The following is a 22,802-nucleotide window of genomic DNA, read 5'->3' as shown; positions in this document are numbered from 1 at the left end:
TTAGGTCCTGACTGGCTTCCCATTATCCTCACTTAACTATTTTCATAGACTCTTTCCTGACCTCTTTTCCCATGTCCCCCCTACCCCAACTTCCCATAGAGAGACCTTACATTAATGTTTTAATATATTCATTTGATGTATTCATTCAACATTGCCTGAAATTCTTTCAAAGTTAATTTGAAATATAAATGCAGGAGACCTGAGTTTGATCCCCGGGTTGGGAAGATCCCCTGGAGAAGACAACCCAAAATCCATTACTGGATCTTGGCAACCCACTCCAGTATTCTTGCCTGGAAAATCCCATGGATGGAGCAGTCTGGTGGGCTACAGTACAAAGGGTTGCAAAGAGTTGAACAAGACTGAGTGACTTTACTTTCGTTTTCATAAGTGCTGTCTACCAAGTACTGTGCTAGCTATGAAAAACTTTAAAAGGGAATAAAATGGACACAGTTCTAGCCCTTACTAGAAAACTAGCCCTGAGTTTTCTTTCTGATATAAAAGCAGACATTAAACAAGTAATTAAAAATATCACAAGTCAATTCCAATCTCTTCTTGCGTGCTCTGCAATACAGACATCTAACTTGGCATGTGCAAAACACCTGTTTGTTCAGGTATACATGTTTTTCTCTACTAAATTAAAAGCCTCTTGAAGGTATGGTCCCTGTAATATTCATCTTTTTTCCCCCCAAGCATAATGTAGTTCTGGAACATAAGTCAAAAATTCCATGGACAGAGGACCCTGGTAGGCTATAGTTATGGGGTTGAGAACAGTTGGACATGATTGAGCACATGCACACTAGCAAAAAGTTGATCACAAATAGACACACATATGCACACACACAATTTTAGTATGCATGCCTATTTTTTGTTATAGAGTAGAGGACACCTAGAAAACTGTCCATGACTTGACAACAACAAAGCACAGAGGACCGTTCTGCATCCACTCAGGTGAATAAGCTAAGACTGTACTTCAATTCAGTTTCTAAAATATTTTCACCTGAAGAGTCTCTAAATTTCTTACTTATATGGATGGAGGTTTGTAACACTGTACAGCAGGTGGTGACCAAAACCATTCCAAAGAAAAAGAAATGCAAGAAGGCAAGACGGTTGTCTGAGGAAGCTTTACAAATAGCTGAGAAAATAAGAGAAGCGAAAGGCAAAGGAAAAAGGAAAGATACCCTACTGAATGCAGAGTCCTAGAGAAGAGCAAGGAGAGAGAAGAAAGCCTTCCTAAGTGAACAATGCAAAGAAACAGAGGAAAATGATAGAATGGGAAAGACTAAAGATCTCTTTAAAAAATTGGAGACACCAAGGGAACATTTCATGCAAAGTTGGGCACAGTAAAGGACAGAAATGGTATGGACCTAACAGAAGCAGAAGATATTAAGAAGAGGTGGGAAGAATACACTGAAGAACTATACAAACAGATCTTCATGACCCAGATAATCACAATGGTGTGATCACTCACCTAGAGCCAGACATCCTGGAGTGTAAAGACAAGTGGGCCTTGGGAAGTATTACTACGAACAAAGCTAGTGGAAGTGATCGAATTCCAGCTGAGCTATTTCAAATCCTTAAAAATGATGCTGTTAAAGTGCTGCACTCAAAATGCCAACATTTGGAAAACTCAGCAATGGCCACAGGACTGGAAAAGGCCAGTTTTCATTCCAAAACCAAAGAAGGGCACTGCCAAAATATATTCAAACTACCACACAATTGCACTTATTTCACATGCTGGCAAGGTAATGCTCAAAATCCCTCAAGCTAGGCTTCAATAGTACTTGAACCAAGAACTTCAAGCTGGATTTAGAAAAGGCAGAGGAACTAGAGATCAAATTGTCTACATCAGTTAGATCTTAGAAAAAGCAAGGGAATTCCAGAAAAACATCTACTTCTGCTTCATTGACTACACTAAAGCCTTTGATTGTGCAGATCAAAACAAACTGAAAATTCTTCAAGAGATGGGAATACCAGACCACCTTATCTGCCTCCTGAGAAACCTGTATGCAGGTCAAGAAGCAACAGTTAGAATTGGACATGGAACAATAGGCTAGTTCAAAATTGGGAAAGGAGTACATCAAGGCTGTATACTGTCACCCCGCTTATTTAAATTAAATGCAGAGGACATAATGCAAAATGCTGGACTGGATGAAGCTCAAGCTGGAATCAAGACTGCTGGGAGAAATGTCAATAACCTCACATAAGCAGATGACACCACCCTAATGGCAGAAACTGAAGAGGAACTAAAGAGCCTCTTTATGAAGGTGAAAGAAGATAGTGAAAAAACTGGCTTAAAACTCAACATACAAAAAACTAAGGTCATAGCATCCAGTTCCATCACTTCACTGCAAATAGATGGATAAAAAGTGGAAATAGTGACAGACTTTATTTTCTTGGGCTCGAAAATCACTGTAGAAAGTCATTGCAGCCATGAAATTAAAAGATACTTGCTCCTTGAAGAAAAGCTATGACAAACCTAGACAGCATATTAAAAAGCAGAGACATTACTTTGCCAACAAAGGTCCTTATAGTCAAAGCTATGGTTTTTCCAGTAGTCATGTATGTATGTAAGAGCTGGACCATAAAGAAAGCTGAGCATCAAAGAATTGATGCTTTTGAACTGTGGTGTTGGACTCTTGAAAGTCCCTTGGACAGCAAGGAGATCAAACCTGTCAATCCTAATGCAAATAAGCTCTGAATATTCATTGGAAGGACTGAAGCTGAAGCTCCAATATCTTGGCCACTTGATGCAAAGAGCTAACTCATTAGAAAAGACCCTGATGCTGGGAAGGATTGACAGCAGGAGGAGAAGGCGATGATGAGATGGTTGGATGGCATCACTGACTCAATGGACATAAGTCTGAGCAAACCCTGGGAGACAGTGAAGGACAGGGAAGCCTGACATGCTACAGTCCATGGGGTTACAAAGAGTTGGACACAACTTAGCAACTGAATAGCAACAATATTCGGTATTCAATAAGTCTGCAAAGAAGTCTTTTTTGAATCTATAGTAGGTATTGAAGCCTTTTCCCAGTTTCCTAAGGATCACTGCAAATTTGTCTACCCTTAGCAACTGCAGATTGGTAATATGTTCTTTTTTAACTTAAAAACAGTCATAATCAGTAAATATTGAACACACTGTGTATTTTCAGGACATAGTGATTAAATAAAACCATGTAGCAGTGGTCACCAACCAGGAACATATAAAAGCTTTCCTGAAAGGAAAAAACCCTACATTCGATATAATTCGCAAACTGAGGACAGTTGGAGGTATGATGTATATGACTACTTTGCTGATTATGAATTTACTTTCACATCTCTATTTTACCATTTTACCATTTACTTGTTATTAAATCTTGGACTAACTGCTTACACTTCTTGGAACTTACTTTAAATTGCGGCTGCCCCCTGACTTGTGGGATCACATGACTTTACATGCAGTTCAGTTCAGTTCAGTCACTCAGTCATGTCTGATTCTTTGCGACCCCATGAATTGCAGCACACCAGGCCTCCCTGTCCATCACCAAATCCCAGAGTTCACTCAAACTCATGTGCATCGAGTCCGCGATGCTATCCAGCCATCTCATCCTCTGTCGTCCCCTTCTCCTCCTGCCCTCAATCCCTTCCAGCATCAGAGTCTTTTCCAATGAGTCAACTCTTCACATGAGGTGGCCAAAGTATTGAAGTTTCAGCTTCAGCATCAGTCCTTCCAATGAACAACCAGGACTAATTTCCTTTAGAATGGACTGGTTGGATCTCCTTGCAGTCCAAGAGACTGTTAAGGGTCTTCAACACCACAGTTCAAAAGCGTTAATTCTTCAGTGCTCAGCTTTCTTCACAGTCCAACTCTCACATCCATAAATGACCACAGGAAAAACCATAGCCTTGACTAGACAGACCTTTGTTGGCAAAGTAACGTCTCTGCTTTTCAATATGCTGTCCAGGTTGGTCATAACTTTCCTTCCAAGGAGTAAGTGTCTTTTAATTTCATGGCCGCAATCACCATCTGCAGTGATTTTGGAGCCCCCCCCAAATAAAGTCTGACACTGTTTCCACTGTTTCTCCATTTCCCATGAAGTGATGGGACCAGATGCCATGATCTTAGTTTTCTGAATGTTGAGTTTTGAGCCAACTTTTTCACTCTCCTCTTTCACTTTCATCAAGTACATTCAGTACTTAACCCTAAACCTGGCATATAGCAGCACAGATTAAGTATTAGCTGAATGAATGAATGGGAGTTAGTGTGTGACAAATATGTAAGATAGGCAGAGAAATAGCTTTTATGAGCCATGAAGCATACAAAACAAATGTGAGGTGTTATTAAAATCTTTGGTGCACACATGAAAAGCATGACTTTTAGAGCCATTTCCCTGGCCTCTGTTGTTCCTACCATAGAAATAGTATTGTTAATTGAAAATAGACCCCAAGCTGCAGGCATCACAGTGATGAATTTCAGAAGTATTGAGAGTTCAAAGATTCTATTTCAGACCCTGAAACTTAAAGTGATAAAAAGGAGAGCTTTCTTTTCATATAGATTATGATCTGTTTTACCAGGGTTGACTTTGGGAAAAGACCTCAATGTGCTGAATTACTATAAAACGCTCTGCTTTGTTTCACTCTTGTAGATGCAGCCCACGCTAGCCCTGTCCAATTTGTCAACATATATGAAGGAAAAAGTACTAATATTTTTTTCATTTTCCACTTTGGATGCTCTTTAAAAAGAGGTAGCTAATGTCAAGCTAATATCTGTTTTCCTGCCTCGATGGGAATGGAATTAAACATGTCTCTTAGTAGGTCTGGTGAACTGTTCATGCCTTGGTATAGGCCATCTCAATTTCTGATCTTATTTGGCTAATGCCCCAGGGCCTTCCAAAAAGTAGAGAGGAGGTCATCTGAAGGGGGTCATATCTAAAATCATGGGACTTCCCTGGCAGTCCAGTGGTTAAGACTCCACACTTCCACTATAGGAAGTTGGGGTTCAATCCCTGGTCGGGGAACTAAGATCCTGCATGCCACATGGTGCAGCTGATAAATAAATAAATAAAAACTTTTAAATAAAATAAAATCAAAGCCCTATTTCCTCATATGAGAAGCTGGTTCTGAGAACACTGGTTTTAGATGGTCAGAAGAGTGAACCTCTTGATTTTCCAAAATATACTGAGAATAAATATATCAGAACATTCTCCTGTTGACAGAATAAAATGAAAAGAAAGTAAATTGTAACTTAAGATTTGATTAAAGCTGTAGGATCTAACGGAGAAGGCAATGGCACCCCACTCCAATACTCTTGCCTGGAGAATCCCATGGACAGAGGAGCCTAGTAGGCTGCAGTCCATGGGGTCGCTAAGAGTCAGACATGACTGAGCGACTTCCCTTTCATTTTTCACTTTGATGCATTGGAGAAGGAAATGGCAACCCACTCCAGTGTTCTTGCCTGGAGAATCCCAGGGATGGGGGAGCCTGGTGGGCTGCCCTCTGTGGGGTTGCACAGAGTCAGACACGACTGAAGCGACTTAGTAGTAGTAGTAGTAGTAGTAGTAGTAGTAGTAGTAGTAGGATCTAAAGAACAGATGAGTGTTTGTAAGGTGAATTATATGGTTATCAGTTTTGAAATGAAGCTTCTTGTGTTTAATATTGTGCTATATGCTTTAGTGCAATATCACATTTAGTCCTCAAAATAAATCTGTTTTTGAGATAAAATAATTTTGAGCTAAAGGTAGCAAGTTTAAGCAAATTGAATAACTAGCCACAGCTAATAAATGTCCAAGATTTATTCTCAAGTCTTTGATAGTCTACAATTCACTCTGCATTGCTTCCTGTATCTCTTCCACATTTCTCATCACTATTATCACAGTCTGAAGAATCACAGTCATTTTCAACAGTAAGGGCAGAAGTTTCATTCATTCAGCAATTATGTACTGAGTACTTACTATATGCCAGGTATTATGCTAGCTTCTACAGAACTAAGCCAGTGAACAAAGTTCCTGCTATCACAGACATTTTATTATAGTCGGGAGAAAGAGAGCGACCGAGCAAGCATGTGTATACGCCTTACTTCATTTGTGATACATACTAAAAAAAGAAATAGCCAAGGCAATTCAAGGGGCAGAGGGTGACGGAAAAGGGAGATGTATCTTAGATACAGGAATCTGGAAAGATCTAGGCAAAGACATAAATGAAGGAAAGGAGAATGTTTTGGAGCGATGTAAGAGGAACACGTTTCAGGAGAAAAGGCAGGAGTAAAATGCCCTGAGCTGAGCGCGTACTTGGCTCTTCAGAAGAATGGACAATGACATGAGGAACCCACGGGGGTGAGAAGAGGGTGATGAGAGAGGAGACCAGAGAGCCATCGGGGCTCCCATGTTAGCTCTTTTGAGTCAGAGTAAAAGTGGATTTGCTATCTCAAGAGGTCAGCAGGGTAACAGCAAAGGATCATGGAGGGCAAGATGCATCTCCTGAACTGAGAATCCCATTTCCACGTCTAGCTGTCCCTAGTTACCTGGAAGTACTGCCACTGCCAAATCTCAAGAGCAGGGTTTTCTTTGTTTGTAAAGATAGCAACCCCAGTATGGAATAGGTACTTCAGATTTAAACAAGAGCATGGAGAAGAGGCTATGGAAAGTCCCGTATGCTTTTTAAAATATTTTAAGTTTTAGTTTAGTTGCTTTACAATGTTGTGTTGGTTTCTGCTGTACAGCAAACTTAATCAGTTATATGTATATCCACTCTTTTTTGAGTTTCCTCCCCTTTTAGGTCACCAGGGAGCATTTAGTAAAGTTCCCTGTGCTATGTAGTAGGTTCTCATTAATCATTTATTTATACATAGTATCAATAGTACATAGATGTCAAGCCCAATCTCCCAATTCATCCCACCACCCTAATGTTTTTGGTGGTACGGTGATGAGCTGCCTTCCTTCTTTCTTGGATCAATGAAAGTTGTCCTTCTTCCATCTGATTCCCAGTGCTTAGGGACAATGGGCAGCAGGATAGAAATTCCCTTCAATGAAGTCCAAAGGAGCCCAGAAAGGTAGGAATGATATAATCTCCAAGGGACCAGAGTTTCGGTGGAAGAGAAGTTGGAAGGAGAAGAAGAGAAGATGCTTCCCTTGTGGACCTTCATCCTTGGGCCTTCAGGGAACATTAGTCAAGAAAGCGGAGCAAACACTACACTTGTGTTAGTTATACAGCACGAATAACCTGGCTCCCTCACAGTCTGGACTCAGCAGAGAATCAAGTGCAAAGAAAACCAGTTAAGAAACATCAGAAAGCAATTCAAGTTTTCCCTACTATCTTAAAAAAAAGAAAAGATAGCAAGAAGGCTCCATCTCAGTCTTTTCACTTTCTCTGAATATCCCATCTGCTCCAGGACATTCTCTCTCTTCACAGACCTGTGTCTTTGCCCCTTCCCTCTACTCATCTAGGATCTAATTTTATCTCTTGCTAGTACTTTTCCAAAACAAGGAATGTTGCCAGTCTGTCCCAGCTCCTTCTTACAAATCTGTAGCTCTGCCCAAGCATTAATCAGAGAAACAAAACAAACAAACAAAAAAGATATATGAAATATTATTTAGGAAACAGAGGAGAATAAAGTTTGTAAATACTCAGAATAAAGTTGTAAATACAAATAAAGTTTGTAAATACTTCTTTTGTTCTCCAGCTTAAATGCTATTTTTACTGATTGTCCCTCCAGTGCTATCTCTCCAGTGAGCTGCTATCTTCTGAAATTAAATGGAATCAAGGATTTTTTAATTAAATAGGTGGGATTCCTCTAACAGCATCATTACAGTAGTCACAAAATGGAAATTCATTATAAATTACTTCCTGTTTAGTTATATGTAAATGTGTGTGTGTACATATGTGTGTGTGTGTGTTTGTGTGTGTGTGTGTGGGGCTTCCCAGGTGGCGCTAGTAGTAAAGAAACTGCCTGCCAATTCAAGAAATGTCACAGATCCCCGGGTTCTGTCCCTGAGTCGATAGGATACCCTGAAGGAGGGTATGGCAATCTGCTCCAGTACTTTTGGCTGGAGAATACTATGGACAGAGGAACCTGGCAGGCTATGGTCCACAGAGTCAGAGCTGGACACAACAGAAGCGACTTAACATGCATATGCATTTGTGTGTGTGTGTGTGTGTGTGTGTATACATGTGTGTGTATATATATGAAGGATCTTGGTGTCTGCTGGTTTTGTTTGGACATTCCTATTTCTTGGATAATGTTTAAATAGGTATCTACCTATATAAACATCTGGATTTGAAAGAGAATTTTCAGCATTACCTGGTTAACAAAAATGCTATAATGATAAAAACAACCCTTTAATTGACCTGCTTTTAAATGTGAGACACACATACAAACACACACACTCATGCACATTCTATTAGTGGCAGAGGTGGAAGGAATATGAGGGGCTGGATGTGTGCATATGTATGTGTGAAAGAGAATAGTCTTAAAAAGGAATAGATTGGAGTATTTTTTTTTATCTATTCATGATTCTGAATATTATGACAGAAAAGAACATCAAAAAGTCTCTAAGAGCCTGCAAATATGTTAACAATCACAAAAATATTAGGTGTGATTTTCTGATCAAATAAAAATGATGTCAATTACACTTAAATGAGTAAATTCCATCACTCACAATGGGAAACTGAAATGCGTTCTGTAATTGTAGCATTTTCCACTTAATCCCCTCTTTGGCTTTAGACTGTCCCCTTACATTTTCTTTTAATAATTTGACTTGTTTATTTTCGGCTGTGCTGGGTCTTGGTGGCTGCGCGGGCTTTTCTCCGGTTGCGGCACGTGGGGGTTACTCTTTGCTGCAGCCTGAGGCTTCTCACTGTGGTGGCTTCTCTTCTCGTGGAGCTTGGGCTCTAGCGTGCGCAGGCTTCAGAAGTTGCGGCTTGTGGGCTCAGGAGCTGTGGGCTCTAGAGCACGGGCTCAATAGTTGTGGCACATGGCTTTAGCTGTTTCACAGCATGTGTGATCTTCCCAGGTCAGAATTTGAACCCATGTCTCCTGCATTGGCAGGCGGATTCTTTACCACTGAGTCACCAGGGAAGCACCTAGATTGTCCCCTTACATTTTGAACCTTACATATCAATAACATAAAACCTCTTATAAATTTGTTAAAAAAAAAAGTTCAATCACCCAATAGGTCTGTTTTCATTTACTTATTTATTTCTAAAGAACTTAACTTTTTTCAAAGATTTTTTATTTTTTTGGATGTAGACTCTTTAGAGTCTTCATTAAATTTCTTATAATATCGCTTCTGTAACATGCTTTGGTGTTTTGGCTGTGAGGCATGTGGGATCTTAGTTCCCCAAAGAGGGGTCGAACCCATACTCCCTGTATTGGCAGCACAGAGTCTTAATCACTGGACCACCAGGGAAGCCCCTAAAGAACCTATCTTTATGAAAAATTTCAAACACACACACAAGAGACAATACTATAATGAATTCCCCAGTTTTAACCATCATTTGTTGTATTATCAACATGGCTTTACCTAGCATTTCTGCCCTTTTATTTTTGGCCTATGTACCTTTAGGCAATTCACAGATTATAGAAGGCCTAAAAACCCTATGTTATTTTTTAGGTCCTTGTACTTTCCTTGGCTTTTCTTGGTGCACAATAGTTGTTCTAGAACCTACAGTTATCCTTGAAGAAAATCTCAAGTACATTATAAAAGTAGACATAAGCTTTAAGTCAAAGAGAAGGCACAAGAGGAAGCACCAAGTTGCTACTGAACGTGAGTTAAAATAGTGTAAAGGACACCAGAACACCACTAAGTGGCATAGTTCATAAAATCTGGACACAGGAGAGGGAGTGGCAAAGGCCTGGTGAAGGACGAGGCCGTGAAGGCATTGCTGGCATCTGCCCACGTGCTCTGGCTGTCCTGCTGTGAGGACCGCACTCAGCTGCCCTTGGAGGGAAGGGCGTCTGGGGGTGGCCCTTCTCTCCCTCCTGAAATGGCCATCAGCTACTGAGAAACTCTGCATGTGGCTCCTTCACTGTAGACATAGCAGGGCATCAGGGAAAGAGTGAACACAGTCGGCACTTTTCTGTGTTGAGAACAGTGTCCTGACACACTACATGATATGAGAAGAAAACCATATCCCACTCTGTGGGTTCACAGTGTTTTATTCAAAACACAAAATCAGAGTGGTTGAATGTATCCCCTTTACTGGACTTAACAGAATTATAATCTGACAGCTTCATGAAAAAAAAAAAGAACTTTAAAGAGTCAATGATATTTACTAGAATTCTGGCACTGGTTCAAGACTTAATATAGAAAATTATAGATCTTGGCTCAGAGAAATTTTCATCTCTGCCCATAATAAGAGACCTTCAAGTTGCCAAAGGCAAGGGCTTTGTGTGCTGAAATTGAAACTCCAATTCTGAGATAAAAAGTCATAACTAATAAGCTAAAAAAGAGAGATTCCAGAACTTGCAGGAGTTACATGGAAACCAACATGTAATAGATCAGATTATTTATCCACACAATGCACATCTTGTACAACATTATATCTTAGATCAGGGATATAGAACCTCCTACTTAATAGAAACTATTTTATTGGACACGACTGAAAAGATAAAAGGCAGGTTTAATCCATCATTCTAAATGGCTTCTACATTTATCTCTCCAAAATAGGCATTTCCCAGATTATGTCAGGTAAGAGCTTCTCTGAAATGACAAATATATTTACCCTCTGCTCCTTGTTATCATGTATGTCATACAATACAATCTCTTGTATCTCTTCTTTCTTCCTGGATAATGTATCAGATGAGCATGGCGGTAGTTCACTGCAGCACACTATACTTAAATGACTGACAAATGCAGGCTAATATTTTATTTCACTGGGAAAAAAAAAACTGACATAGTTCTTTTGAAAATAAGGAAACTATAGAACCTATTAAGAGTAAAACCTACTCTTCCTGGCTAATCAGTTCATTTGGGCCTTTGATGAATCCGCAATTGGAAATGAATTTTCTGTTTTAACCTTCAAGTAAAATGTATTTGCCCCCATTGATAACTCTGTCTTTGTAAATACTATCAGATGATTCTTTGAGGGCATTTGTGAACTTCTAAGTACATAAATCTAATAGGTTTCCTTCCTTTATCTCCACATCTTTACTAACCTTTAGCTCTACTTTCAAAATACATCCCAAATCTTTCCACTTTTCTCCATGTCCACACACATCTAATTTGTTTAAAAGTATCAGGGTTTAGATCAAATTGCCAACATTCGTTGGATCATAAAGAAAGCAAAGGAATTCCAGAAAAAGCATCTACTTCTGCTTCATTGATTACACTAAAGCCTTTGCCTGTGTGGACAACAATAAATTGGAAAACTTTTAAAGAGATGGGAACACTAGAAAACCTTACCTGTCTCCTGAGAACCTCTATGCCACTGAAGAAGCAATTAGACCCTTACATGAACAATGGACAGGTTCAAAATTGGGAAAGAAGTGAGATAAGGCTGTTTATTATCACCTTGCTTATTTAACTTCTATGCAAAGTACAGCATGTGAAATGCCAGGCTGGGTGAATCACAAGCATGAACCAAGTTTGCTGGGAGAAAGATCAACAACCTCACCTATGCAGGTTAGTCAGTTCATCCAGTCGCTCAGTCATGTCTGACTCTTCACAACCCCATGAATTGCAGCACTCCAGGCCTCCCTGTCCATCACCAACACCTGGAGTTCAACAAACTCAGTGCATCAAGTCAGTGATGCCATCCAGCCATTTCACCCTCTGTCGTCCCCTTCTCCTCCAGCCTCCAATCCCTCCCAGCATCAGAGTCTTTTCCAATGAGTCAACTCTTCACATGAGGTGGCCAAAGTACTGGAGTTTCAGCTTTAGCATCATTCCTTCCAAAGAACACCCAGGACTGGTCTCCTTTAGGATGGACTGGTTGGATCTCCTTGCAGTCCAAGGGACTTGCAAGAGTCTTCTCCAACACTGCATCAAAAGCATCAGTTCTTCAGCGCTCAACTTTCTTCACAGTCCAACTCTCACATCCATACATGACCACTGGAAAAACCATAGCCTTGACTAGACAGACCTTTGTCGGCAAAGTAATATCTCTGCTTTTTAATGTGCTATCTAGGTCGGTCATAACTTCCAAGGAGTAAGCTAATTTCATGGCCGCAATCACCATCTGCAGTGATTTTGAAGCCAAAAAAAAAAAAAAAGTCTGACACTGTTTCTATTGTTTTCCCATCTATTTTCCATCAAATGATGGGGCCAGATGCCATGATCTTCGTTTTCTGAATGTTGAGCTTTAAGCCAACTTTTTCACTCTCCTCTTTCACTTTCATCAAGAGGCTTTTTAGTTCCTCTTCACTTTCTGCCATAACAGTGGTGTCATCTGCATATCTGAGGTTATTGATATTTCTCCCAGCAATCTTGATTCCAGCTTGTGCTTCTTCCAGCCCAGCGTTTCTCATGATGTACTCTGCATATAAGTTAAATAAGCAGGGTGACAATATACAGCCTTGATGTACTCCTTTTCCTATTTGGAACCAGTCTGTTGTTCCATGTCCAGATCTAACTGTTGCTTCCTGACCTGCATAGAGATTTCTCAAGAGGCAAGTCAGGTGGTCTGGTATTCCCATTGCTTTCAGAATTTTCCACAGTTTATTGTCATCCACACAGTCAAAGGCTTAAATAGATGTTTTTCTGGAACTCTCTTGCTTTTTCCATGATCCAGTGGAGGTTGGCAATTTGATCTCTGGTTCCTCTGCCTTTTCTACAACAAGCTTGAACATCTGGAAGTTCATGGTTCACGTATTGCTGAAGCCTGGCTTGGAGAATTTGGAGCATTACATTACTAGCGTGTGAGATGAGTGCAATTGTGCGGTAGTTTGAGCATTCTTTGGCGTTGCCTTTCTTAGGGATTGGAATGAAAACTGACCTTTTCCAGTCCTGTTGCCACTGCTGAGTTTTGCAAATTTGCTGGCATATTGAGTGCAGCACTTTCACAGCATCATCTTTTAGGATTTGAAATAGCTCAACTGGAATTCCATCACCTCTACTAGCTTTGTTCATAGTGATGCTTCCTAAGGCCCACTTGACTTCACATTCCAGGATGTCTGGCTCTAGGTGAGTGATCACACCATCGTGATTACCTGGGTCATGAAGATCTTTTTTGTACAGTTCTTCTGTGTATTCTTGCCACCTCTTCTTAATATCTTCTGCTTCTGTTAGGTCCATACCATTTCTGTCCTTTATCGAGCCCATCTTTGCATGGAATGTTTCCTTGGTATCTCTAATTTTGTTGAAGAGATTTCTAGTCTTTCCCATTCTGTTGTTTTCCTCTATTTCTTTGCATTGATCGCTGAGGAAGGCTTTCTTAGCTCTCCTTGCTATTCTTTGGAACTCTGCATTCAAATGGGAATATCTTTCCTTTTCTCCTTTGCATTTCACTTCTCTTCTTTTCATAGCTATTTGTAAGGCCTCCCCAGACAGCCATTTGGCTTTTTTGCATTTCTTTCCATGGGGATGGTCTTGGTCCCTGTCTCTTGTACAATGTCACGAACCTCTGTCCATAGTTCATCAGGTACTTTGTCTATCAGATCTAGTCCCTTAAATCTATTTCTCACTTCCACTGTATAATCATAAGGGATTTGATTTATTTCATACCTGAATGGTCTAGTGGTTTTCCCTACTTTATTCAATTTGAGTCTGAATTTGGCAATAAGGAGTTCATGATCTGAGACACAGTCAGCTCCCGGTCTTGTTTTTGCTGACTGTATAGAGCTTCTCCATTCTGCCTGTTGTGAGGAGATATCTCATTGTGGTTTTGATTAGCATATCTCTAATAATGAGCAATGTTGAGCATCCTTTCTTGCATTTGTTAGCCATCTGTATGTCTTCTTTGGAGAAATGTCTGTTTAAGTCTTTTTCCCACTTCTTGCTTGGGTTGTTTGTCTTTCTGGTATTGAGTTATATGAGCTGCTTGTATATTTTGGAAATTAATCCTTTGTCAGTTGTTTCATTTGCTATTATTTTCTCTCATTCTGAGGGTTGTCTTTCCACCTTGCTTATAGTTTCCTTTGCAAAAGCAAAAGCTTTTAAGTTTAATCAGGTTCCACTTCTTTACTTTTGTTTTTATTTCCGTTACTCTAGGAGGTGGGTCATAGAGGATGTTGCTTTGATTTATGTCATTGAGTGTTCTGCCTATGTTTTCCTCTGACAGTTTTATAGTTTCTGGTCTTACATTTAGGTCTTTAATCCATTTTGAGTTTATCTTTGTGTATGGTGTTAGGAAGTGTTCTAATTTCATTCTTTTACATGTAGCTGTCCAGTTTTCCCAGCACCATTTATGGAGAGGCTGTATTTCCCCATTGTATATTCTTGTCTCATTTGTCAAAAATAAGGCACTCATAGGTACATGGGTTTATTTCTGGGCTTTCTATCTTGTTCCATTGGTCTATATTTCTGTTTCTGTGCTAGTACCATACTGTCTTGATGACTGTAGCTTTGTAGTATAATCTGAAGTAAGGAAGTTTGATTCCTCTAGCTTCATTCTCAAAACTGCTTTGGCTATTCAGGGTCTTTTGTGTTTCCATTGCAAAGTTTTTTGTTCCACTTTTGTGGAAAATGCCATTGGTAACTTGATAGGGATAGCATTGAATCCGTAGGTTGCATTTTGTACTGTAGTCATTTCACAATGTTGATTCTTTCTACCCAGGAACATGGAATAGCTCTCCAACTGCTTATGTCATCTTTCATTTATTTCATCAGTGTCTTATAATTTTCTGTGTACAGTTCTTTTGTCTCCTTAGGTAAGTGTATTCCTAGATATTTTATTCTTTTTGTTGCAATGGTGAATGGGATTTATTCCTTAATTTCTCTTTCTGATTTTTCACTGCTAGTATTTAGAAATGCAAGTGATTTCTGTGTATTGATTTTGTATCCTGCAACTTTGCTTAATTCACTGATTAGCGCTAGTAATTTTCTAATACTATTTTTAGGGTTTTCTATGTACAGTGTCATGTCATCTGCAACAGTGAGAGGCTTACCTCTCCTTTTCTGATCTATATTCTTTTATTTCTTTTCCTTCTCTGATTGCTGCAGCTAGGACTTCCAAAACTATGTTGAACAATTGTGATGAAAGTGGACACCCTTGTCTTGTTCCTGATCTTAGGAGGAATGCTTTCAGTTTTTCACCACTGAAAATAATGTTTGCTGTAGGTTTATCATATATAGCCTTTACTTTGTTGAGGTAGGTTCCTTCTATGCCCATTGTTTGAAGAGTTTTAATCATAAATGGATGCTGAATTTTTGTCAAAGACTTTTGCTTCATCTACTGAGATTATCATTTGGTTTTTATCTTTCAATTTGTTAATATGGTTTATAACATTGATTGACTTGCGTATATTAAAGAATCCTTGCATTGCTGGAATGAACCAAACTTGATCATGGTGTATCAGCTTTTTGATGTGTTGCTGAATTCCGTTTGCTACAATGTGCCGAGGATTTTTGCATCTGTGTTCATCAGAGATATTGACCTGTAGTTTTCTTTTTTTGTGTTGTCTTTGTCTGGTTTTCATATCATGGTGATGTTGGCCTCATAGAATGAGTTTGGGAGTGTTCCTTCCTCTGCAAGTTTTTGAAGGAGTTTTAGAAGGTTAGGCATTAGCTCTTCTCTAAATGTTCGATAGAATTTTCCTGTGAAGCCATCTGCTACTGGGCTTTTGTTTTTTGGGAGATTTTTTGATCAAAGCTGCAATTTCAGTGCTTGTAATTGGGTGGTTCATAATTTCTAATTCTTCCTGGTTCAGTCTTGGAAAATGGAACTTTGTTAAGAATCTATTTCTTCCATGTTATCCATTTTCTTGCCATATAGTTGTTCATAATAGTCTCTTATAATCCTTTGTATTTCTTCATTGTCTGTTGTAACATCTCCTTCTTCATTTCTAAGTTTGTTGATTTGCTTCTTTTTTTCTTGATGAGGCTGGCTAAAGGTTTGTCAATTTTGTTTATCTCAAAGAACTAGCTTTAAGTTTTATTAATCTTTACTATTATTTCTTTCATTTCTTTTCCATTTATTTCTGCTCTTTTATGATTTCTTTCCTTCTAGTAATTTTGGGTTTTTTTTTGTTCTTCTTTTTCCAGTTGTTTTAGGTGTAAAGTTAGGTTGTCTATTGATGTTTTTCTTGTTTCTTGAGATAGGATTGTATTGCTATAAACTTCCTTCTTAGAACTGCTTTTTTCTGTATCCCACAGGCTTTGAGTTATTGTGTTTTCATTGTCATTTGTTTCCAGAAACTTTCTGATTTCCTTTTTACTTTCGTCAGTAACCTGTTGATTATTTAGAAACATATTGTTTAATCTCCATGTGTTTGTGTTCTTTACCATTTTTTTCCCCTTGTAATTGATATCTAGTCTCATAGCATTGTGGTCAGAGAAGATACTTGATATGATTTCAATTTTCTTAAATTTACTGAAGTTTGATTTGTGACCCAAGATGTGGTCTATCCTGGAGAATGTTCCATGTATACTTGAGAAGAAGGTGTATTCTGCATTTGGATGGAAATCCTGAAGATATTAATGAGATCCGTCTTATCTAATGTATCATTTAAGACTTGTGTTTCCTTAATCATTTTCTGTTCTGATGATCTGTCCATTGGTGTGAGTAGGATGTTAAAGTCTCCCACTATTTTTGTGTTACTGTCAATTTCTCCTTTTATGTCTGTTAATGTTTGTCTTATATATTGAGGTGCTCCTATGTTGGGTGCATATTTACACTTGTTATGTCTTTTTCTAGGATTGATCCCTTGATCATCATGTAGTGTCCTCTGTATCTCTTATAATCTTCTTTATTTTAAGGTCTATTTGTCTGATATGAGCATTGCTACTCCAGCTTTCTTTTGCTTCCCTTTACATGGAATATATTTTCCCATCATCTCACTTTCAGTCTATATGTGTCTTTAGAGCTGAAGTGGAATAGACAGCATATATATGGGTCTTGATTTTGTATTCATTCAGCCAGGCTGTGTCTTTTGGTTGGAGCATATAATCTGTTTACATTTAAAGTAATTATTGATATATGTGTTCCTATTGCCATTTTCTTAATTGTTTGGGGGTTGAATTTGTAGATCTTTACTTCTCTTGTATTTCTTGACTGTTAGAGAAAAACATAGGCAGAACACTCAATGACATAAATCAAAGCAAGATCCTCTGTGACCCACCTCCTAGAGTAACGGAAATAAAAACAAAAGTAAAGAAGTGGAACCTGATTAAACTTAAAAGCTTTTGCTTTTGCAAAGGAAACTATAAGCAAGGTGGAAAGACAACCCTCAGAATGAGAGAAAATAATAGCAAATGAAACAACTGACTAAGGATTGATTTCCAAAATATACAAGCAGCTCATACAACTCAATACCAGAAAGACAAACAACCCAAGCAAGAAGTGGGAAAAAGACTTAAACAGACATTTCTCCAAAGAAGACATACATGGCTAACAAACACATGAAAGCATGCTCAACATCACTCATTATTAGAGAAATGCAAATCAAAACTACAATGAGATATCTCCTCACACCAGGCAGAATAGCCGTCATCAAAAAGTCTAGAAACAATAAATGCTGGAGAGGGTGTGGAGAAAAGAGAACGTTCTTGCACTGTGGTGGGAATGTAGATTGATACAGCCACAATGGAAGATGGTATGGAGATTCCTTAAAAAACGAGGAATAAAACCACCGTGTGACCCAGCAATCCCACTCCTAGGCATGTACCCTGAGGAAACCAAAGTTGAAAAAGACACATGTATCCCATTGTTCATTGCAGCACTGTTTACAACAGCTAGAATGTGGAAGTGACCTGGACAGAGTAACATGGAAGCTTACATTGCCATATGTAAAATAGATAGTCAACAGGAATTTGGTGTATGTCTCAGGAAACTCAAACAGGGGCTCTGTATCAACCTAGAGGAATGGGATGGGGATGGAGACAGGAGGGAGTTTCAAAAGGGAGGAGATATAGACATACACCAAATTCCTGTTGACTATCTATTTTACATATGGCAATGTAAACTTCCATGTTACTCTGTCCAGGTCACTTCCACATTCTAGCTGTTGTAAACAGTGCTGCAATGAACAATGGGATACATGTGTCTTTTTCAACTTTGGTTTCCTCAGGGTACATGCCTAGGAGTGGGATTGCTGGGTCACACGGTGGTTTTATTCCTCGTTTTTTAAGGAATCTCCATACCATCTTCCATTGTGGCTGTATCAATCTACATTCCCACCACAGTGCAAGAACGTTCTCTTTTCTCCACACCCTCTCCAGCATTTATTGTTTCTAGACTTTTTGATGACGGCTATTCTGCCTGGTGTGAGGAGATATCTCATTGTAGTTTTGATTTGCATTTCTCTAATAATGAGTGATGTTGAGCATGCTTTCATGTGTTTGTTAGCCATGTATGTCTTCTTTGGAGAAATGTCTGTTTAAGTCTTTTTCCCACTTCTTGCTTGGGTTGTTTGTCTTTCTGGTATTGAGTTGTATGAGCTGCTTGTATATTTTGGAAATCAATCCTTAGTCAGTTGTTTCATTTGCTATTATTTTCTCTCATTCTGAGGGTTGTCTTTCCACCTTGCTTATAGTTTCCTTTGCAAAAGCAAAAGCTTTTAAGTTTAATCAGGTTCCACTTCTTTACTTTTGTTTTTATTTCCGTTACTCTAGGAGGTGGGTCACAGAGGATCTTGCTTTGATTTATGTCATTGAGTGTTCTGCCTATGTTTTTCTCTAACAGTCAAGAAATACAAGAGAAGTAAAGATCTACAAATTCAACCCCCAAACAATTAAGAAAATGGCAATAGGAACACATATATCAATAATTACTTTAAATGTAAACAGATTATATGCTCCAACCAAAAGACACAGCCTGGCTGAATGAATACAAAATCAAGACCCATATATATGCTGTCTCTATATATATATATATATATATACACTTATGGCTGTTTCATGTTGAGGTTTGACAGAAAACAGCCAAGTTCGGTAAAGCAATTATCCTTCAATCAAAATATTAATTAAAAAAAACAAAACCCTTAACATTCAAAATACTAGACCATGGCACCAGGTCCCATCACTTCACAGCATGTAGAAGTGGAAAAAGTACAAACAATGACAGACTTTATTTTCTTGAGCTCCAAAGTCACTGTGGACAATGATTGCAGCCATGAAATTAAAAGATGCTTACTTCTTGAAAGGACAACTATGACAAACCTAGACAGAGTATTAAAAACCAGAGACATCACTTTGCTGACAAAGGCTCATATAGTCAAAGCTATGTTTTTTCCAGAAGTCGTGTATGGATATGAATGCCGAAGAATTGATGCTTTTGAATTGTGGTGCTGAAGAAAACTTTTGAAAGTCCCTTGGACTGCAGGGAGGTCAAACCAGTCAATCCTAAGTGAAATAATCCCTGAATATCCATTGAAAGGACTGATGCTGAAGCTCCAACACTCTGGCTACCTAATGCAAAGAGCCGACTTATTGGAAAAGACCCTCATGCTGTGAAAGATTGAGGGCCGGAGGAGAAGGGGACCACAGAGAATGAGATGATTGGATGACATCATTGACTCAGTGGACATGAGTTTGGGCAAACTCTGGGAGATGGTGAAGGACAAACAAACGTGGCATGCTGCAGTCCGTGGGGTCTCAAAGAGCCGGACGTGACCACACAACAAAGAGATAAGGGGTTAGCAGATGTAAGCCATTATGTATAGAATGGATAAACCAGAAGGCCCTACTGTATATACAGAGAACTATATTTGATAGTCTATGATAAACCATAAAGGAAGAGAATATAAAAGAACATATCTATATATACATTGATATATATGAGTCACTTTGCTATACAGCTGAAGTTAATACAACATTGTAAATCAACTATAATTCAATTTTTTTTTTTTTTTTTAAAGTACCACTGTCTCTTTCTGGGATTCTGCAATAGCCCCTATTCCTGTTTTTTTCATGACCTACTCGGTGATCTTTGTAAAGTAAAAATCAGGTTGAGTCCTTCTCTTGCTTGAAAACCTCTGATAGTTTTGCATCAAATTGAGAAAAAAGAAAATTAAACTTTTTTCATAGCCAATGTCTCTATTATCACAATGACTTCATTTCTAAGCACTGTGCCCACTGCTCACTCCAGTCTAGTGACCTTTAATGAGTGAAGGTGGTCTGTACTCAGAACTCAGCCAGGCAGGCTCTTCTGCCAAACACTTTTATGCCATTTGCATTTCAGCTGAAACACTGCTTCTTCAGAGAGGCCATCCCAGATTATACAAAATGAAATATTCACCAGTGTTTAGCAAATTTTCCTGTGTTTTTCTTTTAATATTCAAGGGAATTATCATGATCAGAAATTACACAGTTCATTTACCATTGCTTATCTATTTCCTGTTTCCCTTTTCACTGTTTCAGAACCCAAATTCCATGAAGGCAACAACTTTGTCTATCTTGTTTATTGTTTATCTCTAGCCTCTGGAATTCGGTGAACACTTAATAAACACCTGCTGAGAGAATAATTGATAATTGTGTATATCTGCCACAAATGGAGAAATCAATATTTTATTAGCTTATAAAAGTTAAAATGAATCAAGGGGGTCTTAACACCATTATATTAAAAGCACTCACAAATAACCATTTAAATGGTTTGAATCAACCGGCAGATCCAACGAAGAGTAAAAATGTGCAGTGACAACAAAATCCCCGTCTTTCTGGAGGGAGCGCTACATGATAGCTTTATTTCAGCTGCTGCTGCTGCTGCTGCTAAGCCACTTCAGTCGTGTCCCACTTTGTGCAACCCCATAGATGGCAGCCCATCGGGCTCCCCTGTCCTTGGGATTCTCCAGGCAAGAACACTGGAGTGGGTTGCCATTTCCTCCTCCAATGCATGAAAGTGAAAAGTGAAAGTGAAGACGCTCAGTCGTGTCCGACCCTTAGCAACCCCATGGACTGCAGCCCACCAGGCTCCTCCATCCGTGGGATTTTCCAGGCAAGAGTACTGGAGTGGGGTGCTGTATTTCAGCTAGTGCATATAATAGTCTGATGAGGCGATCCAATTTTACAATGGGAGAAATGGAGGTTCAGAGAGGTTTAAAAGCTTGCCTGAAGTCATAGAGTTAGAGGTAGATTCTTAACTGCAAACGTCCTGCCAAGTAATCGTGATGATGATGGTGGTGGCGGTGGTGGTAGAGGTGATAATGACAGTGTGGTGAAAACGGTGGTGATGATGATGATGACTGGCAGCAAGGACAATCACTAACATTCATCAAGCTATTCTAATTATGTGCCAGGCATCTTGCTAGGTATTTCAGATGCTATGGGTAAGACCATGCCTATAAATACCCATATTTCCAGGCTTCTTTTGTTTCCAAGTCTGTCTGGCATGTGTGTGCTAAGTCACTTCAGTCATGTCCAACTCTTCATGGTCTTATTAACTGTAACCCATCAAACTCCTATGTCCATGGGATTCTCTAGGCAAGAGTACTGGAATGGGTTGCCATTTCCTACTCCAGGAGATCTTCCCAACCCAGGGATCTAACCTGTGTCTTTTACATTTCCTGCATTGGCAGGCGAGTTCTCTACCACTAGCACCACCATTAGAAGCCATCAGCATCTAATTCTGATATATAAGCACCAACAAACAAGACCTGTGTGCCTTCTGAACCAGCCTCCTGGCCTGGTGGGCCCTCCTCCAGGACTGACGCTGCCTTGTCATCAGAGACAACCCTTGGAGGCCAGAGTTTCTATAGGGGGTGCAGCTTCTCGCTCTGCTTCCTACTCGCTGTGCACCAGAGCTCCCAACACCCTACTTTATAACATGAACAAGGGATAACATTTTTTAGAAGTTAAACCACTGATATTTGATAACTCACTCATTACCACTTCATGCTACATCTGACTTGAATCAATTCAGATACACCGTCTCATTTAATTTCTAAAACAATTCAATGAAGTGTATTACTCCCTCCATTTTATAGATTATATAAATAAGTCTTAGTGACAAATCAATCCTTCAAAATTGCACAGTCAGTAAGCGGGTGGAAATGCCAGGGTATCTGAACCCAAAGTCTAAATGTTTCACTGGTGACTGTGTTCAGTTCCATTAGTGGGCTCTTCTCTTTAGAGGAAAATAGTTTAAATTATTCAGTGGTGATATTCATCACATTGACTTACCCTGCATAACCCCTAGAGAAAGTGTGGACTAAGGGACAACTAAAATCTTATTATCTCACCAAGAGATATGAGCAAGTCACACATTAGTTCATGGTGATATTTCTGGGCTCTGTTTCCTAACAATCCTTAGACCCAGTGCTCTAATAGCTTCGTGTGAGACTGCATCGCCTGGCTCAGTCATAATTGCATTATAATTTATAACTCCCCCACTGGTTTCCACTTTGTCAGAAATCAAGGATTGTACAGGTCCCCATGGGAACCAATTATAAGCAAAGTAATGCAAAGCGTCTTCTCAGCCCATCAGTAAAAATGGTCAGTTATTTTACACTTAGAACAATATTTACATAACCAGGGAATTTGTACCACATCTATTTGTGTTCTTCCTGATATAGATGGAATAACTATGAAGAATAAAGAGTGTAAGAAGACATATTTTTAACGTGAACCAAAGGAAGAATGCATCCGAGTGTTTTGGTCAATAGTTTTCCCACCCCTCAGAGGAATCAATTATACTTTCTATGAGCAGACTAATTGAGACCAGTCATTAACATTTGGTTCTTTATACTCCAAGACACATAGGATAAACAAAAGCAGGAACAATTCCTTTTCCATTAA

The 22,802-nt window shown here is 39.1% G+C and overlaps 1 protein-coding gene across 9 annotated transcripts in view; it reads right to left on the bottom strand.

Moving 5' to 3' along the window:
- Positions 1 to 22,802, bottom strand: part of RBMS3 (RNA binding motif single stranded interacting protein 3) — an 802,311-nt gene that overhangs the window by 176,723 nt on the left and 602,786 nt on the right. The window lies entirely within an intron of this gene.

This window comes from Bos taurus, chromosome 22 (genome assembly GCF_002263795.3).
Source record: "Bos taurus isolate L1 Dominette 01449 registration number 42190680 breed Hereford chromosome 22, ARS-UCD2.0, whole genome shotgun sequence".
NCBI classification, from domain to species: Eukaryota; Metazoa; Chordata; class Mammalia; order Artiodactyla; family Bovidae; genus Bos; species Bos taurus.
Note: the sequence above shows the minus strand (reverse complement) of the source record. Positions and strands in the feature narration are given on the sequence as shown.